The sequence below is a fragment of the Rhinoderma darwinii genome, chromosome 1, assembly GCF_050947455.1.
Source record: "Rhinoderma darwinii isolate aRhiDar2 chromosome 1, aRhiDar2.hap1, whole genome shotgun sequence".
Taxonomy (NCBI): domain Eukaryota; kingdom Metazoa; phylum Chordata; class Amphibia; order Anura; family Rhinodermatidae; genus Rhinoderma; species Rhinoderma darwinii.
Genome location: NC_134687.1, coordinates 128,023,986 through 128,051,609, shown reverse-complemented (window position 1 = coordinate 128,051,609; position 27,624 = coordinate 128,023,986).

Genomic DNA, 27,624 nt, shown 5'->3' with positions numbered 1-27,624 from the left:
CGCTAGTATCGGCCCTGCTCCGGGACTCTGTGGAATTCCCTGACATCGCTGTCCATATATGCACTGTGGCAGCATCTGCGGAGGGCACTGTGGCAGCATCTGCGGAGGGCACTGTGGCAGCATCTACGGAGGACACTGTGGCAGCATCCACAGAGGGCACTGAGGCAGCATCCACAGAGGGCACTGCGGCAGCATCCACAGAGGGCACTGCGGCAGCATCCACAGAGGGCACTGCGTTAGCATCCACACAGGGCACTGCGGCAGCATCCACAGAGGGCACGTGGAGAAATATCTCAAATTTTAAACCTAGCGGTATTATTATAGTAATGTAGTATTAATTTATAGTAATGTAGTATTATTATTCTAGTAATATAGTGTTATAGTAGTTAAAATAAGTAATTTATTAACAATAATTTTGTATTGTATCAAATTTGAAAGTAATGCGGGCCGAAAACTTCCAATTTTTTCTATATGCGGCCCACTTACCCTGCCGAGTTTGAGACCCCTGCCTTAGGGTATATTTACACGTAGCAGTTGAGGTGCAGTTAAAAAACGCATCATCTAAAAATGCACACGGCTTTATCACGATTTGTCGTAATTTTGTGAAGCTGTAATTGGCCACATAGTACACCGCCTTCCAAATTATTATGCAAATGTTATTTTTCGCTGATTTTCCTAAATAGTCGATGCAAATTACAGTATAATCTTCAAGCTATCAACCGTTGGAGTATAATGCAAATTTTATTGAACATATCTCCTAATGATAACAGATTTTTTTTTAGAAGTAAAAAACTCAAAATGCGCTGTTTCATATTATTATGCACAACAGAGATCAAAACATTTTAAAGGTTGTAAAGAGAACTAAAATGGTAATTTGTTGAATTTTCAGCATCAGGAGGTCATATTTACAGAAATCATAGTTACATAGTTACATAGTTACATAGTTAGTACGGCTGAAAAAAGACACATGTCCATCAAGTTCAACCAAGGGAAGGGAAAAGGGAAGGAAAAATTTCTACACATAGGAGATAATATTTTTTTGTTCTAGGAAATTATCTAACCCTTTTTTAAAGCCATCTACTGTCCCTGCTGTGACCAGCTCCTGCGGTAGGCTATTCCATAAATTCACAGTTCTCACTGTAAAGAAGCCTTGTCGCGTCTGCAGCTTGAACCTTTTTTTCTCCAGACGGAGGGAGTGCCCCCTTGTTTTTTGAGGGGGTTTTACAAGGAACAGGATTTCACCATATTTTTTGTATGTGCCATTAATATATTTATATAAGTTAATCATGTCCCCCCTTAGTCTTCTTTTTTCAAGGCTAAATAGGTTTAATTCTTTCAATCTTTCCTCATAACTTAAATTCTCCATGCCCCTTATTAGCTTCGTTGCTCTTCTTTGTATTTTTTCCAACTCCAGGGCATCCTTTCTATGAACTGGAGCCCAGAACTGAACTGCATATTCTAGATGAGGCCTCACTAATGCTTTGTAAAGTGGCATTATTACATCCCTGTCCCGCGAGTCCATGCCTCTTTTAATACACGACAATATCCTGCTGGCCTTTGAAGCAGCTGATTGACACTGCATGCTGTTATTGAGTTTATGATTTACAAGTACACCCAGATCCTTCTCAACAAGTGAATCCGCCAGTGTAGCGCCCCCTAGGACATATGATGCATGCAGGTTGTTGGTACCAAGATGCATAACTTTACATTTATCTACATTAAACTTCATTTGCCAAGTGGACGCCCAAACACTTAGTTTGTTTAAATCTGCCTGTAATTCATGAACATCTTCCATAGTCTGAACTATATTACATAGCTTGGTGTCATCTGCAAAAATAGAAATAGTGCTATTAATCCCTTCCTCTATATCATTAATAAATAAGTTGAATAATAGTGGTCCCAGCACTGAACCCTGGGGTACACCACTTATAACCGGGGACCATTCAGAGAAGGAATCATTGACCACAACCCTCTGGATACGGTCCTTGAGCCAATTCTCAATCCAATTACAAACTATATTTTCTAAACCTATAGTCCTTAATTTACCCATTAGGCGTCTATGGGGGACAGTGTCAAATGCCTTTGCAAAGTCCAAAAACACTAAATCCACAGCGGCCCCTCTGTCTAGACTTCTGCTCACCTCTTCATAAAAACAGATTAGGTTAGTTTGACAACTTCTGTCCTTAGTAAAACCGTGCTGGCTGTCACTTATAATGCTATTTATTGTCACATAATCCTGTATATAGTCCCTCAATAGCCCCTCAAACATTTTCCCCACGATGGATGTTAAGCTTACTGGTCTATAATTACCCGGGGAAGACCTAGAGCCCTTTTTGAAAATAGGCACCACATTTGCCCTGCGCCAGTCCCTTGGCACTATACCAGTCACTAGAGATTCTCTGAATATTATGAAAAGGGGGACAGAAATAACTGAACTAAGCTCTTTAAGAATTCTAGGGTGTAACCCATCTGGTCCCGGAGCCTTGTGCACATTTATTTTATTTAATTTAGCTTGGACCATCTCTACATTCATCCAATTCAGTATATCAACTGATATATTAACAGCACTGGCACCGTCTACATCAGCTGCTCTTTCTTCTATTGTATATACAGAGGTAAAGAACCCATTTAGTAACTCTGCCTTCTCTTGATCCCCTGTGATCAACTCCCCATTACCATTATCAAGGGGTCCTACATGTTCAGACCTTGGCTTTTTTGCATTTATATGCTTGAAGAATTTTTTAGGATTTGTTTTACTATCCTTGGCCACCTGCCTTTCATTTTGTATTTTTGCTAATTTTATTACATTTTTACAGATTTTATTAAGCTCTTTATATTTTACAAAGGCTACAGCTGTACCCTCAGATTTGTATTTTTTAAATGCCCTTTTTTTGTCATGTATTGCCCCTTTCACAGAAGGTGTAAGCCATGTGGGGTTTAATTTGAGTCGTTTATACTTATTACCTGTAGGAATAAATTTTGCACTATAATAACTCAAAGTAGATTTGAAAATCTCCCATTTATCATTTGTTCCATTATTTGACATTAGTTCTTCCCAGTCCATATCCTGAATTGCAGCCCTCATCCTGGGGAAATTGGCTTTCTTAAAATTAAATGTTTTTGCCCTCCCAGCCTGCGTTTGTTTTTTACAGTATAGGTAAAATGTAACTATATTATGATCACTGTTACCAAGGTTTTCACGAACATTGACATTCCCAACAAGATCTGCATTATTAGAAATGACCAGATCCAACAGAGCTTCACCTCTAGTCGGGTCTTCCACAAACTGGCCCATAAAATTTTCCTGCAACAGGTTGAGGAAATGTCTCCCCTTTGCAGTTGAAGCCGAACCATGACACCAATTAATATCCCGGAAATTAAAATCTCCCATTATCACTACAGTACCCGCCTGTGCAGCCCGCTCCATCTGTTTATATATCTGACCTTCCATCTCCTCAGTTATATTGGGGGGTCTATAGATTACACCAAAAGTAATTTTTTCAGTGTTTACCTCCCTTTCTAGTTCCACCCACAAGGTTTCAACCTCCTCACAGTCTTCACCCACTATTGTCTCTTTCACACTCGCCTTCATATCACTTCTCACATACAGACATACACCACCACCTTTCCTATTTGTCCTGTCTTTACGAAAAAGTGTAAAACCCTGTAGATTTACAGCCCAGTCATGTGAAGAGTCCAGCCATGTTTCAGCAACACCAACTATATCTATATTTTCTTCCAGTATCAAGGCCTCCAGCTCCCCCATTTTGCTTGCTAGACTTCTGGCATTTGTGAACATACACTTTAACTTGCCTGTCAGTTTTTCACTTTTATTATCAGAAATGTGATTTGACATTAATCGGTCCTTTTTATTTACACTGATGTTTTGTAACGAAAGGATCTCCTTATCTTGTTGTCTAGTCCTCTCCCCACATTCTGTTTCTCCCCCCACCAATATAGTCTGACCCCTCTCTAACCTGGCTACCCCTTTTTTTTCTACATTGACCTCCCTCCTCAGCCCTAGTTTAAATACTCCGCCACCCCAGCTAGAATTCTCTCCCCCAGCACAGCGGACCCCCTTCCATTTAGGTGCAAATCATCTGCAGAATACAGTTTGTACCCCAATGAAAAGTCAGCCCAGTGCTCTAGGAACCCAAATCCTTCTCCTCTACACCAAGACTTCAGCCATGCATTTAACTCCCTAAGCTCCCGCTGTCTTTCCTGTGATGCGCATGGCACAGGCAGTATTCCTGAGAATACAACCTTGGAGGTCCTTCCCTTCAGCTTGTAGCCTAGTTCTTTAAAATTATTCTTAAGGCTCCTCCACCTACCATTTATTCTGTCGTTGGTACCGACATGGACCACGACAGCTGGATCATCACCAGCCCCTCCCAGCAATTTGTCCACCCGTTCCACCACATGCCGAACCCTGGCACCAGGGAGACAGCAAACCATTCGGTTGAGGCGGTCTTGGCGACAAATTATTCTATCCGTCTTCCTGATTATAGAATCCCCTACAACTATCAATTGTCTTGGCTTACCTGCATTACCATCCCGCCGACTACTAGCTGGGCTGTTCTCCCGGCTGTTAGGGAGATCAGTATCCACTAGGGCTGCCTTTTCTGAGACTGACACCCTCGCATCATCACCCAACCTGGCAATTTTGCTTGGAATGCCAGAAACCGGATCGGCCTTCCTTGTCTTTGACCCCTTTCTACTGCCCCTAACTACATTAACCCAGCTACTTACCTGATCCTGCTCACCCATGTCTTCACCCTCCAGTTCTAACCCACTAACTGCATGCTCTGTGAGCAGCAAGCTCCGCTCAAAATTGTCTATCCTCCTCAGTGTTGCATTTTGCGCCTCCAGATCTCTAATGCGAGCTTCCAGGTGAACAACATGCTCACATCTGCCACAGAGATATTCACCCTGGAACTCCGGCTCCAGTCGTGTATACATATGACAAACTGTGCACTGAAGAAAACCTCCAATCTTGCTATCCATTATCAAAAGCTCTTTCATTAAAAAAAACAACTCAACAGACCAAGTTACATGTTAACATAGGACCCATTCTTGCATCCATTGAATTTGTGAGTATTTAGATAGTTTCTGCTTGAATATCTTTGCAGGATGTCAGAATAACCTCCCAGAGCTTCTGTTTTGATGTGAACAGGCCTCCCACCCTCATAGATATTTTGCTTGAGGATGCTCCAAAGTTTCTCAATAGGGTTGAGGTCAGGGGAGCATGGGGGCCACACCATGAGTTTCTCTCCTTTTATGCCCATAGCAGCCAATGACACAGAGGTATTATTTGCAGCATGAGATGGTGCATTGTCATGCATGAAGATAATTTTGCATGACAATGCATGAAGATAAAGGCACGGTTCTTCTTTTTGTACCACGGAAGAAAGTGGTCAGTCATAAACTCTACGTACTTTGCAGAGGTCATTTTCACACCGTCAGGGACCCTAAAGGGGCCTACCAGCTCTCTCCCTAATGATTCCAGCTTAAAACATGACTCCGCCACCTCTTTGCTGACGTCGCAGCCTTGTTGGGACATGGTGGCCATTCACCAACCATCCAATACTGCATCCATATGGACCATCGAGGGTTGCACGGCACTCATCAGTAAACAACACGGTTTGAAAATTAGTCTTCATGTATTTCTGAGCCCACTGCAACCGTTTCTGCTTGTGAGCACTGTTTAGGGGTGGCCGAATAATAGCTTTATGCACACTTGCAAACCTCTGGAGGATCCTACACCTTGAGGTTCGCTGGACTCCAGAGGCACCAGCGGCTTCAAATACCTGTTTGCTGCTTTGCAATGGCATTTTAGCAGTTGCTCTCCTAATCCTATTAATTTGTCTGGCAGAAACCTTCCTCATTATGCCTTTATCTGAACGAACCTGTCTGTGCTCTGAATCAGCCACAAATCTTTTCACAGTACAATGATCACGCCTAAGTTTTCTTGAAATATCCAATGTTTTCATACCTTGTCCAAGGTATTGCACTATTTCACACTTTTCGGCAGCAGAGAGATCCTTTTTCTTTCCCATATTGCTTGAAACCTGTGGCCTGCTTAATAATGTGGAACGTCCTTCTTAAGTAGTTTTCCTTTGATTGGGCACACCTGGCAAACTAATTATCACAGGTGTCTGAGATTGATTTCAATGATCCAAAGAGCCCTAAGACACAATACCATCCATTAGTTGAATTGAAATACTAATAATTAAATGTTTATAACTCTTAAATCCAATGTGAATAATAATTTGGAACACGGTGTATTCATAGCTAAAACTAATACAATAAATGGGTTTCACCTGAAAAAAAATTGGCGGGTATTTACCGTATCACAAAACTGTGCTTTTTTCAGTATATAAGTCAGAAACCTTCATCCACCCATGCCAGAGATTGAACGCCCACCAATTTTCAAGAATTAAAAAAAAAATTGGGGCTCATCCTAAATATGGGTATTGTAAAAAAGCCCTCCATTAGGTCTTACTGGTCAACAAGACCCGCCCAAGCCACCCAGTGTATTCTGCAGTAATGCCCAGGTCTCGTTATGAAACAATAATGAGGTTCCTCCACTTCAATGACAACACACAGGCCCCCCCAAGTACTAATGCAAACCGTGATCAGTTGTTCAAAATAAGACCGATAATAAATTCCCTCAATAATTTATTTCTGCAACTTTACAGCCCTGAGCAGAATGTAAGCGTGGACGAATCCCTCCTCAACTTCCATGGAAGCTTAGCTTTTCGCGAATATCTACCTTTCAAAAGGGCAAGATATGGCGTCAAGCTTTATAATCTGTGCGAAAGTGGGTCAGGATATACCACAGCCTTCAGAATTTATGAAAGGCAGGACCGTTCAATAAATGTTCCTGGATGTCCCCCTGATCTTTCCACTAGCAGCAAAATTGTGTGGGAGATAATGCAGCCCCTGATTCACAAGGGGTACCACCTGTACTGTGACAATTTTTATTCTAGTGTGCTCCTGTTTAGGCATTTCCATGCTGCGAGGACCGGGGCATGTGGTACCATGTGCAAAAACAGAATTGGTTTTCCGCGACAATTTGTGGGGAAGCGCATGGTAAAGGGGGACTCCTCTGCTTATGCATCTTAGGTTTTTGGTGGCGGTCAAGTACAGGGATCGCCAAGATGTATATGTGCTAAGCACAATACATACCGCAGCAACAGTGGCAGTGAGGGAAAGGGGGCATCATTGGACAAGTACAAACAAGTGAGTGTGTCCGAATATAATAAGTACATGGGGGGAGGTGGATTTAAGCGACCAGGTTTTACAGCCTTATTTAGTGCAATGCAAAACAAAAATCTGGTACAATAAAGTGGCCATTTATCTTCTACAGGTGGCCATCCACAACTCATTTTGCGCTCTATAAAAAGAACAGAGGCAGAGACACATACCTGGATTTCCAGGAGAAAATTATCGAAGACCTCATATTTGATGTTCAGGACACCAGAGAATGCCCCCAGTCTGAGGATGTCAAACGAATGACTGAAAGACATTTTATCACTTCCGTTCCCAAAACACCAACTAGAAGCAACCCCCAGAAAAGTGCCGCGTCTGCAGAAAAGATAGGCGCTGCAAAGATTCCCGATATTTCTGTCCCTCACAACCAGGCCTGTGCATTTCATGTATGTTTAAAAAAAAATACCATACTCTTCTGAATTATTAGATTTTAGATTATTAGTTGAAATATATTTGCCCTACATTCCATTTTTTTTTTCCCCCTGATTTTACTCCAAGGGTGAGGAAGGGAATAGGTGGGGGGTGGATGTTATGTTTGCATATTTTATAAAGTTCAACTGCTGGAAAGCTCCATTTGCATAAATCTGCAATTACTTATTTTAGGAAACTCAAAAAAATGAATTCCCATTATACCCCTCGATGAATATTTTGGGATCTCTGCTTCAAGATCAGTTATTTTGAAAGTGTTATAGAAACTCTACTGAGTCTTGTAAAATCAGCTTTGAAAAAAGGCGATTTGCGAAATAAGCTCCTTCTATCGTAAGCCCTCCTACATTTCTATGTGAAAAATAAGGCACACATATTTGTTAGCCCCATGCACAGGAGAAGTGGCAGAACGGGAAAGGAGATTAACTGTGTCCGTAGTCCATACTGTGTGTGTGGGAAAATGCTCATGTAAACTAACGCATTGGCCAAAAAAATGAAAATTTTATTTTGTTCCATCTCATTTAAGAAACTTTCAGAAGAAAACTGGACTTTCTAAAAAGATGATAAACCCCTTGAAGAAAACCTTTAGGTGTCTACTTCTGTCAATTAAGTCATTTATGGGGTGTTTCTAATGTTTCAGCTGCATTAGACCCCCCTAGAAAACAGTATGTTGCTATAAAATCAAGTGCAGAATTCCTGGACCGAAAAGGCCAAAATGCCTCCTTTTATGCCAAGCCCTGGCACATTCCTGCACGGTGAATAAAGCACACATATTTGGTATCCCCATGCATGGGAGAAGTGGCAGAATGTGAAAGGAGATTAATTTTGTCCGTGGTCCATACTGTGTGTTAAAAATACTAGCATAAACTGACGCATTTGCACAATTCTTGCATAATTTTTCAAATTTTGCCCACTTGAGAGAAAAAAATAAAAATTATGTATACTGACAAATGCCATTAAAACAAAGCCCATTATGTCCTTTAAAAAGAGTGTAAAATTCAAACGTCAAACTTTTTTTTACACATTTTATTAGTACCCCTAGGGGACTTGAACCAGCGATCGTTTGCATAAATCAATAGTATAAGCAAATAAAATAAACTTTTTAATATATTTTATTGATGAAAAATTCCTCTCTTTCTCCACTAAGCAGACTTCTTTACTTCTCCCCTCCCCCCATATAATTGTTCACTCACTCTAAATTTACTGCCTAATCCATCTTGATAGACGAGACTTACTGAAGGATGCGGTTACATGCTGACCAAAGAAGTATACAGAGAAGGGAGGGGGATAAGTGATCAGGAGTACAGTGACACAGAGCCCCTTCTGCAGCTTCGAGTCAGCATTATATATCACCCCAGTGCTGGATTTACAGCTACACAACTCATTACAGCTGTATGATGTCTTCCATGTTGCTACCGCTTTTGTGGATGTGCTACAAAGAGAATGGAAGAAGGGGAAAAGGGCAAGAGGGAAAGTAGTGTGATCGTGTTGAATTGAAAAATAAATACTTTATTAATAAATTGTTAAAAATGGCAATGTTAGATGTTGAATTAACAGTGACAATGACCCCTCACTTGACACTGTAGACAAATTAATGTCTTAAGTGAACATACTCCGTTGTCAATAAAATTACTGGCCCTCTACCTATATAGGACAATTAGCCTAATTGTCCCATACAGGTAGAGGGCCAGTAATTTTATTCACAACGGAGTATGTCTACAGTGTCAAGTGAGGGGTCATTGTCACTGTTAATTCAACATCTAACATTGCCATTTTTAACAATTTATTAATAAAGTATTTATTTTTCAATTCAACACGATCACACTACTTTCCCTCTTTCCCCTTCTTTCATATATACTATTCAATTGGTGGTGTACACCTAGTGTGATCTCATTACACTAATAATTTGTACAATTATAAGAGGGTAACACCTTTACGTATTCTTACGAAGAAATTGGGAAGCAGGATATTCTCTTCTCTATGTGTGCAATATATAACAGACATGATAGCAGTTAGGATACACCCACAAGCTCAGGGATAACTGAGAATTAGAGAGATAGAGCCTGCAGTGGGAAAAACTACTAAACAGTGCAAGATACAAGTCATATAATGGCGAGACCTAGTGTTATTCCTTATGTACAGACAAATAACAGCTTATTCTGAAAATTCACCTGAAACACAGCTACGGTTTAAACCCGGAATTGAATTGCTAATATAAATGAAATACAGTACAGGAACATGTTCAATATAAAGGAATTAAACTAGTTGTAAACTAATTGAACTAAAAGTTTTAAATCAAAATGTTAAGCACTTTCAGTGCAAAACTTTAAGTAGTAACAGAAGGACATAGATTTAATTATGTCAGTTCTCTTTGAAAGCTTTATAAGTTATTAGTTCATTCCAGAAATATTACTGGTTATTATCTACACACAGCCCATAAAGTAGCAATAGTAAAAATAATAACAGTGTATACTAGATATACATTTAATAAACCACACAAATAATTCTAAAGAAGGAGAAAGCAGAATGACGTGAGATAAAATATTGCCCTGACAGTTTAACACAATAATTAATTTAGAGACTATAATACCTGCGGTGAAGCAGAATCCTCAAGGAATTTAATTTTAACATTTTACAGCCTCAGATTGAAGGGTATATTCTTTCAATCTGATTGCACTAAACTGCAAGGCCGAGCAGCTTTTAGTATTGCTTAGGATTTAATAGAGTTGTCTTTGAGTAGCCTTGCACAAGCTAGCTACAATATAAAAAGAATCTTTCCCTTGCTACCTGATTGAAAGCTACTTGTAATTGCATTATGATTAGAAAGGCAGCATGTTATGGCTCAATGTTAAAACATTTTTTTGAGTCACTTACAGCTGATGCCTGAGAGAAATTCTACAGCTTCAGTTTCACAGTTCAATGGGTCTTGAAATAACTGTTAAAATAAAAATAAAGTTTTTGTCCCTTTCAAGGTTTATATTTTAGTGTGCCAAGAATTTGTTAATTGCTTTTAAATTATATACAGTAGGTTTATTTTTCCAAAATTCCCTTTGACCCTCTAACCTTTGTAATGTTTGTACATTTACCAAGATGAGCAATATCTGTGTTTCCACATAGGCAGATTATCAAGGTATCTTTTATGGGGTTGGACAGAAATATGTGGTGTCATAACAAGTAAATGTACAACTTTTAAACAATAGAATTCACCTTATATGGATCAAGGTAACTGTATACATAAGATTGTTCAACCAACAGCTATGTTCTCTTACTCCTGAATGAACATGCTAGTTCAAAGTAACCGAAAAGGCAAGGTATTTCAATGGTGGAAGTGGGATAACTAAATTACACTCCTCAACATTGAAATTGTAAAACCAAGAAGGAAAAGTTTTGAAATTGTAGAAGCCACAGGATCAATAGACATATTAATGATATGCAAACGATAAAGAAAATGAAAACAATTTATTCCAAACATCTTTTATCTATTCAGTATCGCGTATGAGAGCCACATGCAGAAATACACGCACTTACACACCTTGGCATGCTATCAATCTGGTTATTAATGGTTGTCTGAGGAATGTTATGTCACGCTGAATGCACTTGGGCATGCAAATCAAGATTGGTTGCTGGCAGCTCCCTTTGAAATTGCCTTCCAATGACGTCCCCGATGTGCTTTATAGGAGACAAGTACGTAGACGCTGCAGGCCATAGTAGCATGTTTAGTCCACGCCTAGCTGTTAGTGTAACTGAAATGAAGACTTGAAGACTAGAGAGGTCCGGCTGCCATACATTATGCCACTCCACACCATAAACCCGGGAGTAGGAGCGGTGTGACGTTCCCTTGTGAAGGCCTCTTAATTGCGTTGCCCAAGTGGTCTCCAGACCAATCTCGGTTATCATTATGTCTGAGACAAAAGTGTCACACATCGCTGAAGAGGATAGACCTCCATTCCAGCCTCCATTGCCCTCTTGCTGTTCACCATAATAGCCTTTGAGAGCGGTGGCGTGTGGTCAATGGAACACCTATAGCTGGACGTCTGGCTCGTAGCCCAATGTCGTGCAAACACCTTCTAATGGTTTGTGTCTACACTGGTTGCCACCCTAGGCTTGGGATGTGATGTCCAATTTCACTTGCAATACAAAATGGATCACTACGCGCCATTCTTCCAATCAGACGATCCAAACAGAAGTTCGCCTCCATGCACTTCTTTCTGTCATTCCCATTCTTTGCTGTTCTCCCAACTCTTGGGACACGCAACGTTAATCAGTGCTGACATCTCGGCCTAAAACAGACGAGGAGACAGCACTTCCAACATATGTCAGCTTTTTAATCACCTGTGCAACGTTTCAGTCCAACAGGACCTTTCTCAAGCATGTCCTGTTGGACTGAAACGTCGCACGGGTGATTAAAAAGCTGACATATGTTGGAAGTGCTGTCTCCTCGTCTGTTTTTGTCTATCTGGTATCAGGGACCGTGGATCCGGTCCCATTGAGGCGTGCACCCATCTGTGGTCCAGTGCTGTGGTATTTCTCTTTTTTGGACATCTCGGCCTAGGCGCGTAGTGATCTGCCCGAGTGATAAAACAAGGTCCCTCAGTTCAAGGATTCTGTCCCTCTCGGTTTACGACAAGTGGCGATAACTGGCACATCGAAGAACAGGAGGCATCGCACAATCATCCCACAACACTTGATCAGATTTTTGAGGTTTCATGTGGCTAAAAAACTTTGCTTTCACTCTAGCTGTTATTCCTCCCCCCCCCCCCCCTACGCCACAGATAGGAGCTAGATACTTAAAAATGTGATCATTTGCAGATCTTAGCGACATCTGCTACTTCCTTGATTTGTGTAACTTTATGGCTTACCCTTCTTGGTGTTGCAATTTCATTGTTGAGGAGTGTATAAACTATGCTTATTAACACAGTTATTAACTAGGTCAACTGGCTGAATAAGGATATGGTCCAAGCACATGTACATAAAGCAAATGTGAACAAAGTACTCTGGCCAGATGGCTTACACCCAATTGTCCAGATGGTGCTAAATTCATTTTTTTTCTATACCTCAATTTATAATATTTATAGACTCTTAACACTCGAATGATGCAAATGAATTGGTAAAAAGCCAATGTGGTGCCCATATTTAAAAAAGGGATGTTGATAGTTTTTAACTGACTCAAAGACTTATTCTCTGATTAGTCCCTAGTTATAAGTGGTATACCCCAAGGTTTACCATTTTTACAATCATAACACTACCACCACAAGTCTGAACTGTTGTTACAATGATGTATCTATGGATTTCTTTGTTTTACACCCTATCATCAGCTCATCTGTATTGTCCAGCAGAACCTAATGTGGTCTTCTGCTGTTGTAACTCCATTTCAAGGTTCAATGTGCTTTGCATTTAGATATGGTCTTTGGCAAACAACTGCTTTAGGGGGCTTTCTTATTATACTTTATTTGTAAAGCCTCAGCAAATTACATAGTGATGTACAGTAAATGGTAGAGGGCTGCAAATACTCCCTTCAACGAAATACATACAGAAACACAATACTTGAGGATAAGAGAGCCCTGCCCAATTCTTACAATCTAAATTTCAATTGATTTATATCAAAGTACAACAAAGAACTGAGCAGAGTCCGAAATGTTACCACTGTACTTTATAATTCCAGGCTTCCGGTCTTGTTATAAGCATGGTTTCTGCTCAGTAAAATGCATGATTACTGTGCTGCTTTGTTAATTTTTCCCCCCTTACATGTATTTCCCAGATCTCCCACACCACCAAGATACTGTGTTGATACTATCTGGGTCATAGTAAACAAGAATAACCATATTTCATTACTTCCTTTGATAACCAAAAATTTGCTGTATAAGACTCGAGACTTCTTCCAAAAAATGTTTCATTGCAGTGCATTGCCACAGACAATGTGTCAATTTAGCTTTCTTAAAGAAGTATTCCCAACTCCCACATTTATGGCATATCCACAGAATACAGGGTAAATCCTTATCTAACCAACTCATACGCGCATATATTAAAAAGAAGAAAGTATCTAAACAAACACCCCGAAAAACTGAACTTTTTTATGTCTATCATGTCAAAACTGTAGTTTTATGATAAAAGGTAGCACAATAAATCATCCGACAAGAGGCACTGAAATTAACATCAAAGGTTACTTTAATTGTAACTGTAAAAATGTGATTTATATGTTAAAATGCCCATGTGGCAAAGTGTATGGCTTATTAAAATACGTCTGAATGAACATCATTCAGTCATAGGGATATATGAACAAAAAAATAACGAACAAAAAATTAAAGAAAAGGATAAACAAACATTAATACAATGGTAATGCAAACAGAAGCTATGGTTTCCATTTGGCTTTCCATTCATAGGTTCCCCTGATGGAAAGGTCTAATGGAACACATGACGGAAGCCCAAAACGGATCGAAGTAACGCATTATACAACGCAAGTATGAACGTAGCCTAATATTGTTAGTTAGTTCTCTCTAGTTAAACATCTTGGAGGATTTTTGTATAAATATGCAGGATACTTGAAATTTAACAAAATAAATAGTAATCGTTTTTTAAGGAAACAGGTACTTCTAATCAAAATATACAACAGCATTATTCGCACTAAAACTAACGTGTCATAAGCCATTATCCTGCTGTTATCCATCTCAATGTTTTATTATACATCTGAATTGTATATTTCAATCATATTTTTTATGATTTTTAGAAGTGATATATAACATGTACGACTATTTAAACTGGTGGTGCGACACACTACGCATGCTTGGGAAAGGGGGTGTACCCCCGAAACGTTGCATCGGCTTAGCAAGACGCCAATCTGCCCACCTCGTGCAGAGCGATGTAAGATCCTGTACAGGTACGAGGATGTAGCCATCTTTATCTTGACTGATAACTTGCTACAACGTGATATCACAAAACAAAAGCCATTGAAAAAGTAAAGTTAAAATTGCTTGACACTGTGTATTTAATGTGTTAAAAGTCAAAATAAAGATGGCTACATCTTTATGTAACATTACCCTCCCTCTTACAAGGCTTCCCTGGTGATCTTCTGACTGCTTTATTTGGAAATTTAATATGGAATTTCCTCACAAGACAGGTAGCAGGGACATCCTCCCTAGGAATCCAAGATCTCTCTTCTGGACCACGCCCCTTCCAGCTTTGGATTTTTGATGCGGATCAATAACACGGATTTTGCCTATTGCAAATCTAACCTGTGTGAACATAGCTATATTGTGTGCAGATTCAGCCCAGAGTAAAGGCCCTATTATACCGGCCAAATTCGGCAGCTTGCTGATCGGCGCTCGTTTGCTCCGGTCACAAGGAGCTATGTATGGGGACGAGTGGTGGTTACTCCTATCGCTCATTCCCATACATTATTATCATGTCAGCAGCGCATCTCCCTGTTTACAGGAGGAAGTGCTGCTGACAACGATTATATTTCAGTTTTTTGAAACTATACAAACAGCAGATGAACGAGCGTTTGTGCGTTCATCTTCTGATCCCTGCCCTGTTTACACAGGGCAATTATCGGCAACGAGCATTCTATGAACACTCGTCTGCCCCATAATTGCCTAGTGTAAAAGGGCCTTCAGAGTTCTACCAAGTTATCTTGGTGTGCAGATGCATAGGTTCTCAGGAAAAGGACTGATTCACTCTTTCAGTTTGACCATTTGATTGAGGATGGTAGTCTGTAGAATGGTTCAGGGTTATCCCTAAGGAGCTGCAAAGGGATTTCCAGAAATTGGGAACAAATTGAACTCCCTGGTCAGATGCTGAGGAGCTTTGTGATTAAGGCAAATTTCCTTGAAAAATATCTGAGCCAGGTGAGGTGATGATGGTAGACCTTTAATGAGAGTAAAATGGACCATTTTAGAGAATCTGTCGTCAACACTACTCAAATAATTGTACAGGCATTAGACGGAGGAAGATCTGCGACAAAATTTAATGGAAATTTCTGTCCAAGGGGAAGCTCAAACAGAAAGAGGTTGGAGAAGTCCAAAAGTGACTTGACGTGACGTTTTGAAACGAGCACAAACAGTACAAGCCACCAGGATGCAACGGAGGATCAATCATATGAGCGAGGTAATCTGGAACATCATCAAAATAATTAAAGGAGTAAGAAAGAGCATCTACTTTACGGTTTTTATTCTGCTTTATGAGAAATGAGAAAATGAGAATGCTGTTGAAGATCAGCCAGCGTGACAAAGGTTAAGGCACTAAGCGGACTGGAGCTTTTACAGGTGTTTGATCTGTATAGATTGTTACAGAATGTTTTGCTACTTCCAAATGATGTTGCCCTCCTCTAGGGCCAATTTGATTCCCATTTGCCAATAATATAATTTCTCTCTGCTGGGGAATATTTCTGAGAGAAAAAACTGAACGGATTAAATTTCTCCAGAGGATGGAGAAAGGGCTGGCCCTATTCCTTCCAAGAATGCATCAACCTTGAAAAAGTAAGGATTATTTTTTATCAGGGTGCCATAAGATAGAAGCAGAGGAAAACCCCTGTTTCAGGTGCTCAAAGGCTTGCATAGCTTCCTCTATCCATTCACGTGTTCCGTGTTAGTGATGTGAGGAAAGCTATGACAGAGTAACTTCGGATAAACCACTGATAGTAATTGGTAAATCCAAGAAAACACTGAAAAGCCTCTAAGTCCACAGGACGAGGCCACTAAAGTATGGCAGAGACCGTCTCTGGATCCTTTTTCAGACCGTTGGCAGAGATTATGTGTCCTAGGAAAGGCAGTTCAGAGTGCTCAAAGACATTTTTCTAGTTTGGCAATGAGAGAGTTTTCTCATAGCTGGGAAAGCAAAGTCTTTACATGAACGCAGGGAGAAGTTAGATCCTTAGAAAATATCAGAATAACATCCAAATATAAAGTAAAATAGCATACTGTTAAAGAACGTCGTCCCGTAAGATCTTATTAACAAAATGTTTGAAGACAGCAGGGCCATTACAGAATCCAAAAGGCATCCCGAGGTACTCAAAGTGACTGTCGCAGGTGTTAACAGCTGTGTTCCACACGTCTCCTTCTCTAATTGTAACGGTTCTTCACAGTTATTTTGTTTAAATCATGATAGTCAATGCTAAGCCTAAGGTATCCCCCTTTTTCTTGACAAATATAAACCAGCACCAGAAGTAGATTTTCGAATAAATCCTCATGACATGTTTTCCTTAATATAGGTTGACATGGCTTTGGTCTCGGGGCAAAGACAAAGGGTAAATTTTGCTTCTAGGGGGTCTAGGAGGGCTATGGGAAAGTCAAACTGTGGGGTGGATTTGTCTTTTCCTGTTGTTTGGAGAAGACATATATAAATTGAGCATACTGAGGTAGCAGCATGGGTGATCCGAAGACAGGACACACAGGCAGGCATTGCGTTTTTCTTATGGCTTGTAAACGGGGTTTTGCTGTGTGTTCGAGGCACACACGAGCCGCTATCAGTCGAGCGGATGGTCCAGCTGACTGATGGATTTGGCTTACAGCGGTGCTTTGCTGCTTCTATGTTTAGGGTATACAAAGAAGTTGCAGTGCAAAAAGTGAATACAAATTTGAATAAATGTCTATTTGAAAAACGTTTTTAAACACATAATGCCTCAATTTCATAAAAAAAAAATTGCTACAAAGGTTTGCATAACCTTTACTTTCTGTTGTTCTATTATTAACCGTTGTTCTAATGAGCACATGCTCCCCTGTTACAACGTATTTTTAAATTGTTCCCTGCAATTTAAAATATCGACAAACCATCCTCCATACACATATATATATATATATATATATATATATATATATATATATATATATACATATATTTTATCAGTATACAACTAGACAACAATTTTATGTAGCTATTACCTTTAGAATGTATAAACTCCCTTCATAACATTGAATTTACTTTTTTCTGAATCCAAATTAAGAATTGTTTCTTGTTTTGCCAGTTAGCTTTGTTATGCATTCATAAGAGCCCTGAGGAAGAAATTTACCTGTATGCCCATTTGGGCCTGGAGTCTTTCCCAAGGGTGATCTGCTACTAACCACTTAAAAGCAATTAAAAGGTCTAACTGTGTTTTAGAAATTTTAGACATATTAGACATCCAAGAAAACATTTTGCTTATTTTTATCCAAACTTGGTTGTTTATAGTATCCAGCAAATATTTCTAAAATCTCAGATGAATAAAATCTTAGGCCTCGTTCACACGGAGTTTTTTGCAGGAGGAAAATTCTGCCTCAAAATTCAGTTTGGGATTTTGAGGAAGATTTTGTCCTTCCTGCATGTCGTTTGCCGCGATTTTCGCCGGGTTTTTCGAGGCGTTTTTCGCTCGCGCCCATTGAGTGCTATGGGCAAAAAACTCAGCGAAATACGCTTTCTCTGCCTCCCATTGATGTCAATGGGAGGTCCGAGGCATAAACGCGTGAAGATAGGGCATGACCCTTCCTTCTCACGCGAGGCGGTTTTACCGCTCGCGAGAGAAAACCGACCCCGCCTCCCATTGAAATCAATGGGAGGCATTTTCGGCCGGTTTTTGACGAGTTTTGCGGAGCGGTTTCCTCTCCAAAAAGCTCGTCAAAATACTCCATGTGAACAGGGCCTTTCTGTCCCCTTTGATAAAAAAATAAATAAATATGGGCAGGCCCCCTTTTGTTATTTTCCAAATTTGTTAAAGCTTGCCGACTTTGTTACCAAATATATATGGTAACTTTTTTTTTTCTCACTGCACATTAAAAATCTTCTTTATTCAGATACATCTTAAAGCTTTTCTGTCTACTGTAGTTTGTCGTTTAGGGTAGAATTAAATTCACCTCCAATAATCTTAGACACCGCAGGATCACTAACCACCTAGTTTGTGAGTTCCCTGAAAGAATTCCACTTTCAGTTTCGGGGATGCATATTCATTGTTTACCCATCACCATTATATTATTAATGGAGTATCCCCAACTTATGTTGTATCCACGGGCTATGCAATAAATGTCTGATAGATGCTGGTCGGCTGTTTTTGTAACTTCCATAGAAGTGGATGGAAAGAGCCTCGCATATCCTATATGCGGTAGCAGGTGGCTGCCTCACCAGGCAGGGCAGGGGTCCTGTGACCCCCGTTCTAGGGATAGGTGTGGGTCTCAAAGCTGGGACCCGGATTTATCAGACATTTATGTATTATCCCATGGACAGGGGCGTAACTAGGAAACACTTGGCCCCATAGCAAACTTTTGACTGGGCCCCCCTCCCCTGGGTCCCACACACAGCCCGCCCTTGTAGATAGTGCCCCCCGTAAATAGTATAAACAACACAAAAGTTTGAACAGCACATTCCAACAAAATTAAACAAAACGTGTATACAGGTGCAAGAACGCCTGTGACTGCAAATTTATACAGCACACAAGAAAATTATACTGTATGGGGCATCTGGGTGGGCATTATACCGTATGGAGCATCTGTGTGGGCATTATACTGTATGGGGCATCCGTTTGGGCATTACACTGTATGGGGCATCTGGGTGGGCATTTTACTGTATGGAGCATCTGTGTGGGCATTATACTGTATAGGGCACCCATGTGGGCATTATAATGTATGGGTCATCTGGGTGGGCATTATACTGTATGGAGCATCTGTGTGGACATTATACTGTATGGGGCATCGGTGTGGGCATTATACTGTATGGGGCATCTGTGTGGGTATTATACTATATGGTGGCAGCTATGGAGGCATTATACTGCGTGGGGGCACTATAGGAGCATAATACGGTGTGGGCTGAACCGGGTGTGTATGGGTGGGGATTGGGTGGGATTAAAAGAAAAAAAAATTGCCGCTGCGTGCCACATCGATTGTCCCTCTTTGTGATACTTGAAAGTATAGCACTGTCTACAGGGAGGGCTGTATAGTACTGTTTGGGGAGGCTGTATAGCCCTGTCTACAGGGGGGCTGTATAGCACTGTCTACAAGGGGGGCTATATAGCAATGTCTACATGAGGGAGTTGTATGGCACTATTTACAGGGCACAAGAAAATGGTGACAGCACACTGCAAACACTAATGCCACCTAAGCAACTAAATATATATAAATATGCATTACTGCTAAATCTACTTACAATAGAAAGGTTCTTAGTGCACATTTTGATCAAATTGTGTGAGCCCACCTGCCACGACAAGGGGACTTCTATGTTTTGTTTATGTGATTCATATGTGTGGTGTTAGTGACTAGCTCCATTTTTGATCTTGCACTGCTCCCATTCTGCCCTGGGTGATTTTGATTAGTTTAAGGCTGGTTCCTACCATCCCCAAGTATATGTAGCCTTAGTCCCAGTTCTGGGTGCATGTGCAGCGTAGGTTCCCACCTCGTAGAGGTCTCCTTGTCATGGTAGGTGGGTTCACACAATTTGATCAAAATGTGCGCTAAGAACCTCCCTATTGTAAGTAGATTTAGCAGTAATGCATATTGATATATTTAGTGGCTTAGGTGGCATTAGTATTTGCAGTGTGCTGTCACCATTTTCTTGTGCCCTGTAAATAGTGCCATACGGCTCCCTCCTGTACACAGTGCTATACAGCCTTGTAGTGTATACAGCCTTCGCAGTGTGCTGTCACCATTTTCTTGTGCCCTGTAAATAGTGCCATACGGCTCCCTCCTGTAGACAGTGCTATACAGCCCCCCCCCTGTAGACAGGGCCATACAGCCTCCCTATACAGTGCTATACAGCCCTCCCTGTAGACAGTGCTATACTTTCAAGTATCACAAAGAGGGACAATCGATGCAGCACGCAGCGGCAATTTTTTTTCTTTTAATCCCACCCAATCCCCACCCATACACACCCGGTTCAGCCCACACAGTATCATGCTCCCATAGTTCCCCCACGCAGTATAATGCCCCCATAGCTGCCACCATACATTATAATGCCCACACATATACCCCATACAGTATAATGCCCACAGATGCCCCATACAGTATAATGCCCACACAGATGCCCCATGCAGTATAATGCCCACCCAGATGCCCCATACAGTATAATGCCCATGCAGATTCCCCCATACATATAATGCCCACACAGATGTCCCATACATTATAATGCCCACACAGATGCGTCCATACAGTTTTATGCCCCATACAGTATACTGCCCACACAGATGCCCAATACAGTAAAATACCTACACAGATGCTCCATACAGTATAATGCCCACAGATGCCCCATACAGTATAATGCCCACACAGATGCCCCATACAGTATAATGCCCACACAGATTCTCCCATGCAGCATAGTGCCTACAGAGATGCCCCCATGCAGTACAATGCCTTAACAAATTCCCCCATATAGCATAATGCCCCATAGCTGCCCCCATGCAGCATAACAATACCCCCAATAGCTGCCCCCACAGTATAATGCTCCCCAATAGCTGCCCCCACAGTATAATGCTCCCCATAGCTGCCCCACACAGTATAATGCCCCCATAGCAGTCCCCACACAGTATAAGGCCTCCCATAGCTGCCCACACACAGAATAATGCCTCCCATAGCTGCCTCACAGTATATTTCCCCCCATAGCAGCCCCCACAGTATAATGCCCCATGCAGTATATTGCCCCCATAGCTGCCCTAACAGTATAATGCCTGTCACAGTATAATGCCCCCTCATAGCTGCCCCCACAATACAATGCCCCCCATAGCTGCCCCATACAGCATGATTCCACCCATAGCTGCCCCCATAGAGTATAATGCCACCCATAGCTGACCCCACAGTATAATGCCCCCCATAGCTGCCTCACAGTATAATGCCCCCATAGCTGCCCCCACACAATATAATGCCCCCATAGTTGCCCCCACAGTATAATGCCATCCATTGCTGTCCCCACAGTATAATGCTCCCAATACAGTATAATGCCCCCATAGCTGTCCCCACAGTATAATGCCCACACAGTATAATGCCACCCATACAGTATAATGCCCCTCATATAGTAAAATGCTCCTATAGCTGCCCCCATATCAGCCCCCTTTCGCTTCTCAGTATAATGCCCCATAGTGCCTTATAGAAAAATAATAACATAATTAGTCAAGAACGGGAGGATATCACAGCACCAGAGATAAAGATATATAATAAAAATACCGGGTGCAGGCCTCAGTAAGACTTGATCCAAAGTCCCTTTGGTTAGATCCACATACAAGAAACAAGGCAGCACATCCAGGAAAACAGGGAAATTTATTCACCCACCAATGCAACGTTTCAGTCCAACTTGACCTTTCTCAAGAATGTGAACATAACACACAAACACAGTTTATAAGGACTCACAGAGTCATAAATGATAATGACATAATCAATTCAAATGTGTAAAATATCATGTAGTACAGATAATAAAAATAAGCAAGGTATATCTCATAATAAATATAAAGTGCTAAACAGATTAATAATATTATATGTGCCTATAAGCAATGTAAGGCTGCTCAATAATACTTACAAGTAGCTAAAGTGCCTAATTTACCAGGTAAAAGTGGATTAAATACACAGGTTACATTGCTACAAACATTGTAAAAAGTGGACTTCCTGTTACTCTGTCTCGGCGTCTCCTGGTCGCCACTGCGCATCTGATTCAAGTCTTTCTACAGCTATACACTAGAAGGCACTAGAGCAGGGGTCTCAAGCATGCGGCCCGCGGGGCTGTCATCTGCGGCCCACGGGACACAGAGCCGCTAGTATCGGCTCTGCTCCTGGACTCTGTGGAATTCCCTGACATCGCTGTCCACATATGAACAGCGATGTCTGGGGCTTCCCCAGAGCCGGAGTCCCGAGCAGAGCGCTGGTGTCGGCTCTGCTCCGGGACTCTGTGGAATTCCCTGAAATCGCTGCCCATATATGGACAGTGTGTCAGGGTCTTGCCCAGAGCGGAGCAGAGCGCTGGTGTCGGCTCTGCTCCTGGACTCTGTGGAATTCCCTGACATCGCTGTCCGCATATGAAAAGCGATGTCTGGGGCTTCCCCAGAGCCGGAGTTCTGAGCAGAGCGCTGGTGTCGGCTGTGCTCCGGGACACTGTGGAATTCCCTGACATCGCTGCCCATATATGGACAGTGTGTAAGGGTCTTCCCCAGAGCGGAGCAGAACGCTGGTGTCAGCTCTGCTCCTGGACTCTGTGGAATTCCCTGACATCGCTGTCCACATATGAACATCGATGTCTGGGGCTTCCCCAGAGCCGGAGTCCCGAGCAGAGCGCTGGTGTCGGCTCTGCTCCGGGACTCTGTGGAATTCTCTGACATCGCTGCCCATATATGGACAGTGTGTCAGGGTCTTGCCCAGAGCGGAGCAGAGTGCTGGTGTCGGCTCTGCTCCTGGACTCTGTGGAATTCCCTGACATTGCTGTCCACATATGAACAGCGATGTCTGGGGCTTCCCCAGAGCCGGAGTCCCGAGCAGAGCGCTGGTGTCGGCTCTGCTCCGGGACTCTGTGGAATTCCCTGACATCGCTGCCCATATATGGACAGTGTGTCAGGGTCTTGCCCAGAGCAGAGCGCTGGTGTCGGCTCTGCTCCTGGACTCTGTGGAATTCCCTGACATTGCTGTCCACGTATGAACAGCGATGTCTGGGGCTTCCCCAGAGCCGGAGTCCCGAGCAGAGCGCTGGTGTCGGCTCTGCTCCGGGACTCTGTGGAATTCCCTGACATCGCTGCCCATATATGGACAGTGTGTCAGGGTCTTGCCCAGAGCGGAGCAGAGCGCTGGTGTCGGCTCTGCTCCTGGACTCTGTGGAATTCCCTGACATCGCTGTCCACATATGAACATCGATGTCTGGGGCTTCCCCAGAGCCGGAGTCCCGAGCAGAGCGCTGGTGTCGGCTCTGCTCCGGGACACTGTGGAATTCCCTGACATCGCTGCCCATATATGGACAGTGTGTCAGGGTCTTGCCCAGAGCGGAGCAGAGCGCTGGTGTCGGCTCTGCTCCTGGACTCTGTGGAATTCCCTGACATCGCTGTCCACATATGAACAGCGATGTCTGGGGCTTCCCCAGAGCCGGAGTCCCGAGCAGAGCGCTGGTGTCGGCTCTGCTCCGGGACTCTGTGGAATTCCCTGACATCGCTGCCCATATATGGAAAGTGTGTCAGGGTCTTGCCCAGAGCGGAGTCCCGGGCAGAGCGCTATTATCGGCTCTGCTCTGGGACTCTGGGGAAGCCTCTGACATCGCTGTCCATACATCGACAATGATGTCAGGGGCTTCCCCAGAGCAGGAGTCCCAGTGATGTCAGGAGCACAGCTGGAGTCCCAGGAAGAGCCTACTAGCGCTCTGCCTGGGACTCCAGCTCTGGGCAAGCCCCTGACATCACTGGGGCAGCCTCTACAGAGGGCACTGGGGCAGCCTCTACAGAGGGCACTGTGGCAGCCTCTACAGAGGGCACTGTGGCAGCCTCTACAGAGGGCACTGTGGTGTTATCTACAAGTGGGTGTGTGACAGTATCTGAAGAGAACACTGGCATTATCTAGGGGTGTGTTGCATTATCTACAGAGGGCACTGTGGCCTTATCTACAGAGGGCCCTGTGGTCTTATCTACAGAGGGCACTGTGGCCTTATCTACAGAGGGCACTGTGGCCTTATCTACAGAGGGCACTGTGGCCTTATCTACAGAGGGCACTGTGGCCTTATCTAGGGGTGTGTTGCATTATCCACAGAGGGCACTGCGGCAGCATCCACAGAGGGCACTGCGGCACTATCTAAAAAGGGGCTGCCCATTCTTGACATGTGTGCTAACTGAGCCGCCGGACTGCATTTAGCGACACTTAAACTGGAAAGCTGGATTGTTGAAATAAGCACGTGGAGAAATATCTCAAATTTTAAACCTAGTGCTATTATAGTAATGTAGTATTATTATTCTAGTAATATAGTGTTATAGTAGTTCAAATAACTAATTGATTAACAATAATTTTGTATTGTATCAAATTTGAAAGTAATGCGCCCCGTCAACTTCCCATTTTTTCTATATGCGGCCCACTTACCTGGCCGAGTTTGAGACCCCTGCACTATAGGATCGTATTACGCATGCGTCACCGACAGAAACAGCAATTGCTGTGAACTACGGCACGAGTCAACGATGACATCACTTGCGAAGCGCACATCTGTCAACAATCGTCCGGACACCATCTTAGAGGAGGGAGACAGCGCTGCTGACTATATATGCATTACAAATCTGCCTATAACATCGTGTACAAACAGAAAAGCATAGAACGCTAAATTAGCATGTTGTATTTAAACTGTGTATTTAGGCCAAAATGTAAAATCCAAAAAAGGAAAAAGCTCTGGAAATATGTCACAGAGCTATGTGAGAGGTTCAATAAACCATACAGACCAAAGGACACCATGTATTCAAGACCCTAAGGATGAATAGAGACCTCCACTATAAATGGAACCAGGTAGGTATAGGGTACCAAAAGGCCAAATGCACGAAACATAGGATGCCAATGCAGCAAAAGGCACTAGTGACAATAGGGACCCTACCCAACGGTCAGGGGCAACAGCCCACATCAACGAAACAGGATGGGCCCTAACAAATGTGGAATCAAACTAAACCAGGCCTAGGAACTAAACCCTGACTGTGGTAAGTAGATAAAGAGGGTCAACCAGATCACTAATGTGGTGCAATACCTAAACTGGTACACAATTACAATATAGTATGTCCAAGTACATCCCTACTCTCCAAAAGATGAAGGTAGACAACCAGACAAGGTCAATACATAGTGATTCGCCACTTATGTCGGGTCTGTAGTATGGAACATTGTACACTGTATAAGTACACAATATTTATTAGAAAAAATATAACTTGCAAAATCACAGGATATACTAGCGCAGGATAAAATGGTCAGCACTGACCACACACAGACAGCCTCGAGCTCATTCACTAATAGTGAATGACACTACTTTGCTCTGTCCGCCCTTCTCCTGCTCCTAAATGTGAGTGATGTCACTCACATTTAGGAGCAGGAGGGCGGACGAAGCCAAGTAGCGAATGACGCGGCGGCGTTCTGAGTGAGGTCGGTGTGTGCCGGAGAGGGGCCAGACCAAATGATTTCACGGTCCGGATGTTCCCCACCCCTGCACTATATCATATTTAAGAATTTTTTTTATTCAAATTACCAGATCCCTTTTTTATTTGTATTCTAAATCCCTTCGGCATGTTCCACCCATAAATTATGGGTGCATACCACTGTAAGGGTATGTTCACACGGCCTATTTTCGGCCGTTTTTCGGGCGTAAACGGCCTCCAAACGGCTGAAAAATCGGAAGTAGAACGCCTCCAAACATCTGCCCATTGATTTCAATGGAAAAAAATGGCGTTCTGTTCCGATGGGCTGTTTTTTTACACAGCCGTTTTGAAAAAGAAGTGCAGGACACTTCTTGGGATGTTTTTGGAGCTGTTTTTCATTGACTCTATTGAAATCAGCTCCAAAAATGGCCCTAAAAACGCAGCGAAAACGCAGCGAAAAACGTGAGTTGCTCAAAAAATGTCTGAAAATCAGGAGCTGTTTTCCCTTGAAAATAGCTCCGTATTTTCAGACGTTTTTTGCTAAGCGTGTGAACAAACCCTGAGGCTGGATTCACACGAGCATGTTCGTTCCGTAAAGGACGGAACGTGTTTCGGCTGCAAGTCCCGGACCGAACACACTGCAGGGAGCCGGGCTCCTAGCATCATAGTTATGTACTCGCTGCGGGACAACTGTTCCGTACTGTTATCATGTATTCAGTATGTGACAGTAGTTCCACGGAGAGGCAGGGACTCCTAGCGTCGTACATAACTATGATGCTAGGAGTCCGGCTCCCTGCAGTGTGTTCGGTCCGGGACTTGCGGCTGAAATACGTTCCGTCCTTTACAGACCGAACATGCTCGTGTGAATCCAGCCTTATAATTCATGGTTTAATGAGTTGCCAATCATGCTCCTATCAGCTTGAATCAGTCTGAACATTCTCTTTTAGGGTATGTTCACACGCAGTGACTAAAAACGTCTGAAAATACGGAGCTGTTTTCAGGCGAAAACAGCTCCTGATTTTCAGACAATTTTGTAGCAACTCGTGTTTTTCGCGGCGTATTTTACGGCCGTTTTTGGAGCTGTTTTTCAATGGAGTGAATGAAAAACACCTCCAAAAACGTCCCAAGAAGGGTCCTGCACTTCTTTTGACGAGCCGTCATTTTACGTGCCATATTTTGACAGCGACGTGTAAAATTAAGGCTCGTGGGAACAGAACACCGTAAAACCCATTGCAAGCAATGCGCTGATGTTTGTAGACGTAATGGAGCCGTTTTTTCAGGCGTAATTTGAGGCGTAAAATGCCCGAATTACGTCGGAAAACACTGCTTGCGAACATACCCTTATTAGTAAGATAGTTTAGACTACAGAAAAGTTTCTTACTGGATAATTTTTGTTTGTTGTACCATTTTCGGCAGCACTAGACACGAGACTGTATGGTATGAAAGCAGTACCAGATCATTAGTTTCTCAGATACCTAAACCATCTTTTCTAGCACCAAAAACCCTTCCAGGGAGAAAGTCACTCATCACATGTATTCCCGATATTGGGGTTTGTTTTGAGCAGAAACTAAACATTTTGACCATATTTACATGTTAATATACAGAAAGTTGCTGATACATGATTGTCTCATTATTTAAATATAATATAATATGCATTAACAAGTAGTTCTGCAGGTGTCCACTGAGTGTATGTTAGATATTTATGTTTTGTAATTTGATGTTGTCTTTTTGTTTAATTTTTTAAATAGCAGCTGTCAGGTTCCAGTAGGTTTTCACTGCTCTCATGTAGTAGTTTTTTTATAAGTCACTATTCACATGCTATAGAAGATGAGGACAACCAACATATTGTAATATGATCTGATGATTAAACCCATGTTACATCCAATTTTGGTTGGTACAATGTGTTAGTAACCATTTCCCTTTAA